Raw genomic sequence first — 13,338 nt, 5'->3', positions numbered from 1 at the left:
TAACCTAATAAGTTTTACTCTGAGACCAATGATTCCTCAGAATCGCTAATTGACTATTAGTTTCTGTACCAATGGGTCTCATCCTTCCCTAGATGTGTATGCTATTATTGAAAGACCTTTCATTTCATTGGTATAGTTGCCCGCAAGTACACAATATTATTCAGAATTCGAACGATTTTATTGCATTTTCAGCCAATGGCATATAAAAATATATCACCGGTGGAAATTTACTTGCAGCAGTTCCGACAAATATCGCATACAATAATCCGTATATCAAAATTGCAAGTGAGAGCCGTATATCGTAATATTACCCATCTCGTTCACAATATCAGCTAACTGCCACAGCGTGACAAAATAGTCACGTAGTCACCATAGTCACGGTGGGCTTTGGTGATAGTCTTCAACTTCCAATACTGCAATGTGATGAGTGGATGTACTTTTACGCTTAAATGCTTATTTTGTCGATGTAATTCGGATTTATGAACGCGTCGTGTCCTGCAGTTGTACCAGTAATATAACATCAATTGTTCAAGGTCAATTCTCAATCAACATTCTATAAAAAAAAACACGTACACTCTGGAGACCTCTCCTCCTTACATTATCATTTATTCCGTATCGTTTTAATTCCCGATTTTAATGTTTTCACACGCTCTGTTTACACTTTGTTTTAGACCGGTGTAATCGGTAGGTCATTTTGAATTCGCGTGATTTTTTGATTCCTGCGTGCGTTTTGACCTTTTCTGCAAAATAATCGTTATTCCTACAAGTTCAAGAAAAATCTCACATCAACTTCTTCCGAATGTGAAGATTTCGAGAGCGTTGTGCTATGCGGCTTATCTATTTAAGAACACCCGTCCTCAAGATTGAGGTTACGCTATTGCAACAATTTATCCTTTGGCAGTAAACATGCCACGTACTAGAGTCAATAAAACATTGCTGTCGTACGTTCTTTTTACGCACAAGCGTCTATCAAACCATGACCTTTCACACGAGGCGAGTAAGAGTTGTTGGCACAAGGCGTGTGCAACATGGCCAATGTTACTACGGATCAACCTGCTCAACCTAAGTTATACCTAGCTGACGCCCACCAAAACAAGCCTTTCAAATACCATAAAGATATTTCGCCTATGGAAAATTGGTGGTATAAAATTATTCGAATCTTTTCATCTTTTCACCAAATGTCCCCAGTCTTATGTTCGTGTGTACAAGAACCAAACAGATTGGTGTGTTTGCTCGAGTCACATTTGATAAGCTAAAGAGCAAAACAAATGTGATTACATCCCTATGAAGTAATGCTACGTACGGCAATAGTTATTTACAGAAAAGCTACATTAAACTAATCGCATGGGGATGATTGGTAACAAAGTACATAAGCTGATTTACTAAGTATAGGATGCTTCTTTGCGCTAAGAGAGTGATTTCATACTTCTGATAGGTCCATTTCTGTTTGAACCGTTTTCGAAGGCAATTTTCCAATATAAAAAGAATCATGTTCTATTTGTAAGGGCAGTCACAATATAAGCACGGGGAATTTTGCTTTCTCCACAGTCTACAACGAAGTGCAGTGAAGTTTATAACGTTTTCATCCTTATTGTAGAACTAGCCGTCGGCAGCCGTAACCAAATGCAAATATTCATATGACAATTTGGGCTATTGATGGTTGAAATTCGTAAAAAAAAGTATTGGACTGATTTATTGTAATTCAATAACATATAACATCACAACTTTTACTTCTACCGATACGTACCAACGTAACATCCCAAACAACTTCGATCGCCTCTGCAAATGAGCAACATCAACCTGTACTCTTTGCAGCGGTCAAAGATTTCATTTTCGAGCGATTACAGGTGAGATTATATACGTTGAAAGGTCGGGAAAGACGTATAAATAGTGGAAACGCCCACACGTTATATTTGTCAACCTTCGTGAAACAGACCCGAACGTTTCAGCGAAGATGAGATACGCCTATTATGTAATTGCACCGCACTGAGAAAGGCTTATTGACACTTTCGCCGGGATAAATAGTATTTGAATTCAATTTCATTCACATGCCTGTCAGGTACATTGAACGTGACCGAATTATCTATAGCAGTGATACCTGACTTTTGTGTAGTCTGGAATAATAATAATACCTGATTGTATGCTATAATGAGCATATAAGCCGTTCACATCCATCGTATCTGGATATTATTAAATAATTCGTATTGAAATAAACCCGAATATTTCCAGCTGACAGTATTGCGTGATGGGGATCGAATCTCATTTTTTAAATTCAAATTTGCATTCTAAAATTCCTTAACAATTTTGATAAATTTCGCCACATGTTGTCCAGGAATTGGCTGCGCTCTCAACTGTTTTGCTCGCCACACAGGTCCCGCTGGTTGTTTCTCGTCATTGGAAAAAAATTGTGCGATTGTATTCGCTCTCGGAATGGCACATTTTTGCAATTTCTATAGATTGCTTTTGTCACATGTGTTGCGGATTGAAAATTAATTTATTCTCAACGAGAATTTAGATCATTAAAAATTGCATTCGAATCGAAAGGTCCAATGTACCAGCATATTTAATCGTGCATTTTCATGTAGTGCTAAAGCTCATTTTTTCATGGTGCCCTGAACCCGACGCAAGGTCTTTCGGGCATAAGAGAAATAGCACATTTTAATGTTCGTAGCTCAAACTGACTTTGCATTGCTTAAAATACGAATTCTTTTCCAACGCACTCAACAAGCTTTCTATACGGAATTTATTTTAACGCGACAAGTGAATAGAGTTTATCAATGTGCAGCGTCGCGCAGGTGGCGGTTATCGATGCTTTCTTACTGGGTGTACACAAAAATTCGATTATTGCACATATCTGTATGCATTGAAAAGGTTAAGCAACTTTTGGGTCATGAACCTTGTTTAAACAGAATAGTTTCTTTCTGGAGATATTCTTACTTGACGGAAAGACTTGGACATTTATTGCATTTTTTTCTATTTCAAGTTACAAAGTTCACAAATATGCAGGACATATGCACGTACGCTGAAGTAGTTCTCGGCCGTCTGAAAGGCCACAGTTTGTAAATCACTGGTCTGCGGCCCCCACCGTCATCGGATGGATATTTCGTTTGTAGCGGTACGCCTGATTCAGGATCCCGGTGTAAATGACTACAAATCTCACGCAAGCAACAGCTTGTTTGCTAAGTTGTAACAAAAACCATATGATATCAATGAGAGAGGACAAACATGGATTGCTTACTTTGAAGAAATTGTATCACGCCATTTTCAAAATGTTGCACCACTGTAGTACACACTACACATGTGACTATATATTAATTAGTCTTCCCGACATTTCGATTTTTAGATGGGTAATGCATGCATTGCTGCGGGGCATTCTCACGCTCCTTATAGGCATACAATGTACATTGTACAAGGTATAACTGATGATCTAGTACTGCATGACATTGCCGTATAGGATTGTTATTGAGCAATATGGAAATATTGTCGTCGCGTAAACTTACAAAGGTTCTGTCCTTGTCTTCTACTGAATTGATTGGAATACACCCGCAGCTTGACATATAACTCACGACATTCTGATATCCACCACTCAATATACACAAGCTTCGTTTTGTGTCATGAACACAAGGCTAAACACAAAGGTGATAATAATTTATTAGTTGCTTTTGTCTGCAATATTTACCCATAGCTGGGAAACAAATCATTTCAGATACTTCAATGACGATTAGAGTAAAACGTTTAGCGAGTCGTTGGACTCAGTTGTGAGTTGCGACTGCGCTCTTTGTTGGGTAGAGGTATTTACTATTCATTCGAACTAGTATTGCCGAATATAGCCGAATTCAGTTTGTTCTGACAATTTCATTGCTCACTCGAAATTGGCACAATAGTGATGTTGTTGTCAAATTACATAACTAATTGTAAATACCGCATATCCGAAACGTGTCTGTAAAGGGGTTCATGCGAAACGTAATGAAGTCATGGTTCATTGTGATGTCCGAAAATGATGACGCCACGAAATAATAATCTGAAATATTGCGAGACGAGATAAATTTGGTACCAACCTAAATTGGCTTTGATATCACCACTCCGCGGTACAACAAATGTGGCTGTGACTTGGGATGGGCACTATATTCAAATCATTTTCCTAGCCGTATGATTCCATTTTTGACTGTGACGCTTTACGACGGTTAGGATCCACGATTATTATTTTTTATTTCGTTATGCAATAGTGAAATGGTAATCCATCCAACTTTTGGTTTTATTGACTATACTGTCCCACTGTAAACTACTGTGAATAAAACATTGAAAACTGGTGATCCTATTCGAGCAAAATTTTGATCATCGCATCCAAATCAGCTGTGATTCGATTTTTCCCATCGCTAATTGAGACTGAGTTCGTGCCGTCGATTAATTCCCATCCATCGGTTATGATCGCGGCTGTAAAACGAAGTGTCTGGGGAGGCGGGCTCCTCTTTCCCTTGGCCCTGTTCTTCGCAAACAGGCCAGAAAAGACCCGACGAAGGACGAATACAGGGCAGAGAATGGCAAAAGCGGGGAAGTGTCAAACCAAAGATAGGCGAAAGATCATTAATACTTTTGTGCGAGTGGATACAGTTGAACGGTAAATTTTATTATGATTATCATTTGTGATATTTATTTTTTCATAGGAAGGGCATCGCCCTCACAAATGTATGAGTTGTATGATACGTCAATAGCTTTATATCGCCATCTAACGTATATTTTTGGAAAGTTGAGTTGTTCAAAATTGACTGAACTGAACGGTGTTCAATCTCGGTTCTTTCTCGGGGGTTTATTTGTAATCCTTGTGCGCCATGCAATTGCAGCATCGTGGTTGAATTTTGAAATTTTTAGGGGGTGATATTATCTAAGGATAGTAAAAGGAAGGTAGCCTACACCTAGCCTGGATTCACCAAATCTTTTAAATCGTTGATGCCGAAATTTTGCAGTATCAAACTAGTTGCTTCCAAGCGTGCGTTCTATTTCGCTAATTTTTATCTAGAAGCACGTTTCATGCTATTTGAAATTTCCCTTTTCGTACGAAAATCCCCGTGATTTTTGAAAAACAAGTTCAGATTCGCTAAGTGTGGCGATAACCTCTCTCGATGATATTGCTTCTCGGTGGGGAAAAGTCATGCTGAATCCATCACGACGAGGACGCTGTGAAGGCGTTTACCGTTTTTCAAGTCACATGAAAAAATACACCAAATTCTTCGATCCAAGTCAAAGTCACTTAATTTATATATAATCCACAGCTACCCAACCGAGAAAAACATGCCAAAGGTAGAGCATGTAGCCGCAATGCAAAGGGACAACCTATATTATTTTAATTTATTCATGTTGCTTAGATAATACCACTGGCGCAGTCATGGGACAGAAGGGCTATGCCCAATTCCAATTTTTTTTTTTTTTATAAATTTTCACTGTTTAATCAACTTGAAAAGTTTCCGCGCCGTTTGCGCGATTTAGTGTCACTAGATTTCTTGCTTTTAATATTACTTTTGACCAGAAAACTATAAAAATTTAAAAATATGCATGTTACAGAAATTGGGGCAAACCGTATTCGTAATTATGAGATATTCTTAGTATCAATGGAAGCCATATGGACCCTTCACTCTAGAGGCGCGTAGCCCGCTGGTGCGAGAACATCAGGCACATGTATTTCCACTCCTGCACGTATCAAGAATTCAAGACATATCAAGGTTTCGACAAACCGGCGGCTCCACGAATTGCACTTCCGGAAAGATCGATAGCGATAAAACCTTGACCCCAAAATCACCGACGTATTGGGATATTGATATCTTCTGACAGCACCAAAATGGCCGCACCGATTAGTCATGGCACCCCTAAAATCTGATGTCCTCGGCACAAATGCACCTGGTGAAGAAATGCGAGTTTAGAATTGCACGTGTCTCACCAAAGGCGTTTTTCTTTTAGTTAGAATTACGTCTGGTACTGTAACCGATTCCAATATCTTTCATGTAGCGGCAATCTTTACCGGATGTCACGAAATAACAACATGCTTCAGCAAAGAAATAGATAGCAATGCAGCCACCCGAAGCTAACTCGCGAGAGCTTCATAAATAATACTCTTAGTCATGTGGCATGAGTGCCTTAAATTTTCAGAGACGCCCTTTCTATAACCAGTAAGTCTGACGTGGCGAGATAGCGCAGTGGTATAATCCGCGGCTGCAACACCAATGGGTACGGGTTCGAGTCCGAGCGAGGTCGACTTCCTAATTCCGAGGCTCCTCCTCGCCACCTCCTCCGCGTCAGCGGTGTCTTAAAAAAGTCTAGAGGAGGGCTGTGCTATAAGTCGACAGTTACGGAAAATAAGAAGAATATCGGCCTGGTGTAAACGACCATAGTAGTCGACAAACACCATGAATACCCTAGTAACAAACAAACAGACAGTATATCTGACCATCACGTATAAGCAATAGCCTATATCCATTATCCAAGTAACAACATTATTGACCAAAATCGTTCATTAACTTTGAAAATTCTTGGCGCTTGGGGCAACTATACAGTAAATTAATTGCATTGCGTGTTAAGTATTGCGTCAATAGCGTAATGCCGTATTTGGTTCGCTACGGAAATGGTGTGTTTGTATGTCTGCGAATTGTATGTATCAATATTAGAGTCCGGCCGATTATTATTGGTTTGCCAATTTTATCGATATCAAGATTTGGAATAAATATCGGTATCGGCCAATCGCAATATAGCGGCAATTTTCATCACGATGCAACACGCGGTAGTAGGGTCGAGAACTAATAAAATCTGTGACTGTTACACAATAGGAATATATACCAGCTTACAGGCTGGAGTGATCAAAGTAGTCATCGTACTCATCGATTTCACTTTACGTCTAGTAGAAGTGTAGATTCTAAAACCATAACCACTCGAGTATTTAATGCAAGAACACAAAAACTACTCGAGTGCTCTGGAACATGCTCTGGAGTTTTGGAAATGCGTCTTGGGCTAGATGCCCTATTTTTTTAATGTCGGTGAATATGTCGGTATTATCAGTAACGTTGATAGATCTCAGTTTTATCGGTATCGGCTCAAAAGTCCGATATCGGACGCGCTCAAATTTTAATATACTGACGAAAATCCCCATGGAAGTCTGGGTGGAGGCCCAAGACTATCGTTTTCAGAGCTGACAAAGTGTTCTATGGCTATGCAGTTTCCTTCAACTCATCAAATCCTCCCATTCCCCCAAAACAATAATAAATAAAGGAATAAATCAATAAAAATTGAAATCCTGGTCACGCTTTTGGACAACAACACACCTAATGATAAATTTTTGATACTAAAGTGGCGAGCGGTACCTACCAAAGTGCAATGCGGTTCACATTTGAAATCGTTTGGGCATGTCTTCCCTACAGAGCTTTAAAGCCGCGGCGCTTGTGTTATTGTTCAAATGTTCAGTCAAAAAGGCGATTGCGCGGGAAAAGTAAACTATAGTCACCAGCAGGCTGTATCTCTTAGGGTTGATTTCGACTCAACTATCGGCCGAAAGGTCCGTTGGTAACCACTGGATTAGGGCAAGCGGTTGGTACTTGGTAGGTTAGTAGGTTGCTCTCCGGATTGTGTGAGAATTTACCCGTTCTGCTTTAAATAAAAGCCAATATACCACCACGTGACGCTACAGGCTCATATTCACAACGAACTTTTCAAGGGCAGCTGGACCGCGACATAATCTTCACACGCGATGCGATCCGCAGAGAGCAATGGATTGGGGACTCTGATCTAGTGAAATGCAGCCTACAGCATCTGAATATGAATATTAAAAAGAAATACGACGCCGTATCATAAAATGAAAAAGTGGCGGTTTACATTGACGATCGCATCACCATCAGAAAAGGACATCAATGTGGTTATTATGTAATGAATTCAATTCTAATTTGTTGGAGCATGAATGATGCTCCGCAAAGCTCAACAACTTTTTCTTTGAAGCCCAATAGGTTGTTTCTACTATCTCACAACTCGAAACGGCGATGTAGTCCAGCATCGGCGATATCAGTTGACAACACATGCGAGGCCCTGTTACGTCGAGACTTAACTATGCATTATAGATTTGCTTATTCTTACAGTTCGTACTATGGTTCAGGCATCTATATATCAGGCCTCGCTTTGATATCTAATGCAGCAGTCCTTTAGGCTGTATAGGACGGGGGTTCCTAAAGCATGGGTCACGACCCAAACATGGGTCGCGCAGGGTATAATTTTGGGCCGCGACGGCACCATAGGCATAGAGCGATCGTGAAATTCTTGCAACGAAAAAATTCTTTGCGTGATTTCCTTATGCATATCCGAGGTCACTGTGCTGCTACTGTAGCCAATAAGCAAGAAACGCACACAGGCTTTACTGCAGTATGGCTTGATCATGAAAATGTGCGACCTTTGGGTGATGATAAAGAATATAGTTTGAATTCATGATATAATTTGTCCGACATTGGTTTCTCTGGTAAACACCGTCGAAGACCGTTGGGATACTTTAGTGCAGTGCTTTTCAACCTGTGTGACGGTTCGCACTTGTGCGAATGAAAAAAATTGCAGTGCGAATGACGGAGGTGTTGCGAACGGTGCGAATGAAAATCCCGGATGAGTGCGAATGACGGAGGTGGTGCAAACGGTGCGAATGAAAATCCCGGATGAGTGCGAATGAAAATCGTGAATCATAATTGTAAATTTTTCAGACCTGGAATAATTCAAATAAACCTAATAAAAAATTCAAGGGCAGTGTAACTTTTGTTGTTGCGACGCAATTATAAAAACTTGTTCAACTTGCGACCCACCACTAATCGTATCTCTCACACGCCATAGTGAATTAATATTTTCGCAGTATATGATTATTGCGTAACCAAAAGCCTGGTTTGGAAGCTTGTGTAGTGGCAGACTTACAGCATATCAGCCCGTCTGAGCAAGTGACAGGCTGAAAAATGACGTCAAATTGACTTTCTGCTTTCTTTCGCTAAACAGTCATCATATTCTCGTAATAACTGTTCGATTAGTGCGAGGCACGAGTATAGTGCCAGGGCTATCTGCTAATATGTATGTAATATTTGTTGAATTTATTGCAAGAAATCCTGCGATAGTTTTTACAAACCCAAGGTCACGGTGTTGGGTACTGCAGCCAATAAGCGATACACGCAGAAAATATGGCTTTATCATGAGAATTCATGATAAGATTTGTCGGACTGGTTTTTCTGGAAAACATGGTCGAAGACCGATAAGGGATGAGCTAGTGTACGGACTAGCGATGTGCAACGAGCGAGTTCGGGTCTATGAGACTCATTCATTTCGGGGCCAAACCCTTATGCGTCGGGGCACATGAAGACGTAAAGTTTTGGCCAACAAACGCCTGATAAAACACGGTGCCAAAACATAAGCGTCGACAAAACCTTGGCCACAAATTACCGATGCTGGATGGCCAAACTTTCGATATGGATATGCTCCGTTGTCGGCAGGTAATAGTCCCGTTCTTGCAATCGGAGTAGACAGTATAGTACAACACGCTTAGGAGTTTAATTCACCCTAATTTGAAATCGCGTGCGTCAGATATATTTTGTAGACCTGTGTTCGATATAATTGTGATGTGCGCGCTCTGTATGTCACACGTCCGCAAAATCGTAGCATATTACCATGGTGTCCTATATGGTGTCGACACAGGCAAATCTCACGCCTCAATGAAATTGTATCACGTATCACAGGCAATTTGACGGTCATTTTTGACCGGCTTGCCGAGCATTAAATTTGGTAAAACGAGTATCAATCGAAAGCTGACTCAGCACTGATTACGAAAATATAAATTTTATTCCGCTCGTGGCCCTGGAACTCCCACAATCAGCCTCGAATTTTTCATTGTTATGGAGATTGGCATTGGAATATGATGTACAAATTTTGAGGCCAACCCTTTTGGCGCCGGAGCTCATGAAGACATGTTTTGGCCAGCATACGGCTGGGTAAGGTGCGGTGCCAAAAATATATACGGTGATATAACCTTGGCCAAAATTGACCGTCGCTGGTTGGCTAAAACCTACGATAACGATATGTCCAGCCGTCGAAACGGTCGCTACCGAATAGTCCCGTCCGTGTAATCTGAGTGGACAGTGGCACAGACGTGACCCCCAGAGACAAAATTGCTATAGATAACTAACCTCCGTAGGTTAGTTATCTATAAAAATACACTCCAATTTGAAATTGCCGTGCGTCGGACATGTTTCATAGAGCTGCGTTGCGTAGTCTATAACAAGTGTTGTATGCGAGTTCTCTATGTAATATATATGCCCAGCCCATAAACACGTAGCATAAACTGAGGGTTGTGTTTAAAACAAAAATCAATTTCAAACAAACATGTTTAAAACATGGCCTTTGTTTAAAACATGTTTTTTGTTGTTGTTGTTGTAGTAGTAGTTTTGTTCTTCTTTTTTTAAGAAATGGCGTCACGAATATTCAATTGTGACGTCATAGTGGATTGACACTGACAATTGAATATGTGAGGTAAATATAGCTCCTTTGACGAAATAGGCTTCCAGCCCCTGTCATATAAGGACCAACAATATCTTTAACCAGGACTACATTGTCATGCAGCATTTTTACGGTCGGCGGTCATCATCATCAGAACATGCATTTCGTACCAATGATCTATATCTACGTATACTATAGCTGTTAAACCGACTATTTCGTGGGTTCCAACCATCCCATATCGTATACGTCGGCTATATTGGGGGATAATCGTCGGTATAGGCTCGTTGAACATGTTTTTTGGAAATTATTTACATACTTATGGCATAATTATACAACTTTAAAAACACACTATTTTTAAAGGCCTTTGTTTAAAACACTGTTTAAAACATGACCATTTGTTTTAAATGCAACCCTAAGCATACTAATATTGAAAATGTATTTTTTCTGATGTGTGAGGATTGGGTCGCGAGATGGCATTAAAACTCAGATTTGGGTTGCGGTCTAAAAAGTTTAAGAAACATTGCTGTAGGACCTCATTTTTCCATTTACTATTGTTTTGAGCACTTGTGCGTTTTCGCTCTTTGTTTGTGTAAATGTGCAAATCTCTTGCCCATGACGATATGCTATGATGTGACAGCCCGATATGTAAGTATGATATGAACTACACCTGCCTTCACCTCACTTGATTTGCAATCGCATGGTGTAATGACAGATGATTTGCATTACAGCTCTCCAGACGGTGACGCTAGAGAATGTGGTTGAATTATCCATTTTCCCTGCTGATTGTGTTGGTCTGGTCGTTCAAGTCAGCTAATGCAGGTGCATGTGTTTTCATTAGGGCATAGTTTAAGATGTGATATATAAATGTATCCGTGGTTTTAAATTAAACGATAAGTTGTTCTTTCTCGGTGCCATAAAAAATGACTGTGCTATCGTCGCTCATATCGGATTCTGGGGCAATCAGTTCCAAGTAGATAATAATTACCCCAGTCGACCGCAAATAATTGGAGGCCGTCATTAGTTGACATTGCACAGGTAAGTGAAGCTCCTTCGGTATACATCAGAACACACCTAGAGTCCGTGATTAGATAATTCCTGGCAAAATTGCGATATTTTGCGTACCTTTACGACAATAATGCGATAATTATTTGCCACATGTAGACACGATGTTCTGGAAGCAGGGCCACCAAACAGATTTTAGCATACAAATGATCGCAGGATGTACGCAGATGGACTTCAACGCGCTCGAATTTGCGTCAGTTCAACATCTACGGCGACCTTTCGGTGTTTTATTTGTATCTGAACGTTAATTCAGCTGCTGCGTAAGAAATCTGTCATTAATGCATGCCGGAGAAACGTTCCGTGTTAAAATAACTTTGATGGATTAGCGTAACCTAAATATGAGTGTGTTTCGTAGGCATATCGAGTATTGCGTGAAAGTTGAAAATGAAGAGAATAAACCGTGTAGTCAGAATTGTGTGTCAAGAACTATTGAATCGTCGACTGCGTTTGCTTATGTAAGCCACGGCACCATATCTGATGTATTTTTCCAACGTTGAGCATCGTTATAATAGTGACATTGAAATGTTGTTATAGATTATCGTATATGTCTCTGTAGTAGTTGCAACAGCGGATAAGACGCGAAGATAGATTGAAGCACCAGTTATTAACGTATATGGAATTATTTGGAATGGGATATAAATAGCTGATCGCTTTCGCCATTCTCGCACCAAAGCATATACCTTTTACCTTCTGCGTCCCATTTTACGTTACAAATTCTGTATGTTGACCCATTCAACGTACATAGCGGTTATAGCTACGCAGTATGTTATTATTATTATGACAGAGGGAGATGTGGGTTGGATTTGACTTTGATTTGATAAGTCATTTAAACAAATTGCTGTCATTTAAGTTTTTGTAATCTTGTGTTTTTTTTAATGGTGAAGGGAACAAATGAAGAAACAGAGTGAATAAGTCAGATGACAAGATGATGTATACGAATATTGTAGTGTTGCAATATTATGAAATATGACCTAGTAGCATTGAACTGATATATAGTTTATAGGTTGAAACTAGGAAACTACAGATAGAAGATAGGTAGAATTCGTTTACCTAATAGCTCACTACGTCATTGTTGACATTCATTCGCCTCGAAGTGATTGTCGGAAAAGTTGGGTATCTTCCCGAAATCATGGCAATTTCCTTACAAAGAGATGGTATCGCAGAAAGGTCATTGCAGTGGCTTCTTCTTTTCATAAATACAGTCCGTGATTGAGCAATTTACTCCAAAACCAGTCGAATGCGCCCGGCAGGTAATTCACCCAATACCGAGTATACCTTTGAACGTTTATCATTCACGATCAACACCTACTCATAGACGCTATCTACGATATTGACATCCACAGCACCAGTGCGTCTTCTATTTCGTCGTAATTTCGGTGTGATTCCTGGTAGTGGCAGATATATCCTGCGTTTGCGAATGAGTTAGAAGTTGAACTGTATATCATTTCCAGTGATAAATTCAATCTTTGATGTTGTGGAAGCTTTTCTTAAATAAGTTTTCGAGAGTCAGAGGCTTTTCGTTATTTTCCCATAAACTAGTGAAATTTGAGCGAATAATTTACTTCGGAACTGATCGGTATATTATACAAAGTGAAGTCGACTGTGTCAGATGGAATTCCGGTGACGCATAATCGCGATACATCTGAGGTCATTGTATATTTACGTTTGTAGAACCTACGACTGAATTGGAATATGGTATCAAATTTCGTTTGCCGTTAATGGAGTGATCAGTCTCCGTAATACCGTTATAATCCAAACCAAGACATGAGTATGTTCCACGAATGTAGA

The sequence above is a fragment of the Botryllus schlosseri genome, chromosome 16 (genome assembly GCF_051294905.1).
Source record: "Botryllus schlosseri isolate E-star chromosome 16, Bs_hap1, whole genome shotgun sequence".
Classification (NCBI taxonomy): Eukaryota; Metazoa; Chordata; class Ascidiacea; order Stolidobranchia; family Styelidae; genus Botryllus; species Botryllus schlosseri.
This window is presented reverse-complemented; position numbering follows the sequence as displayed.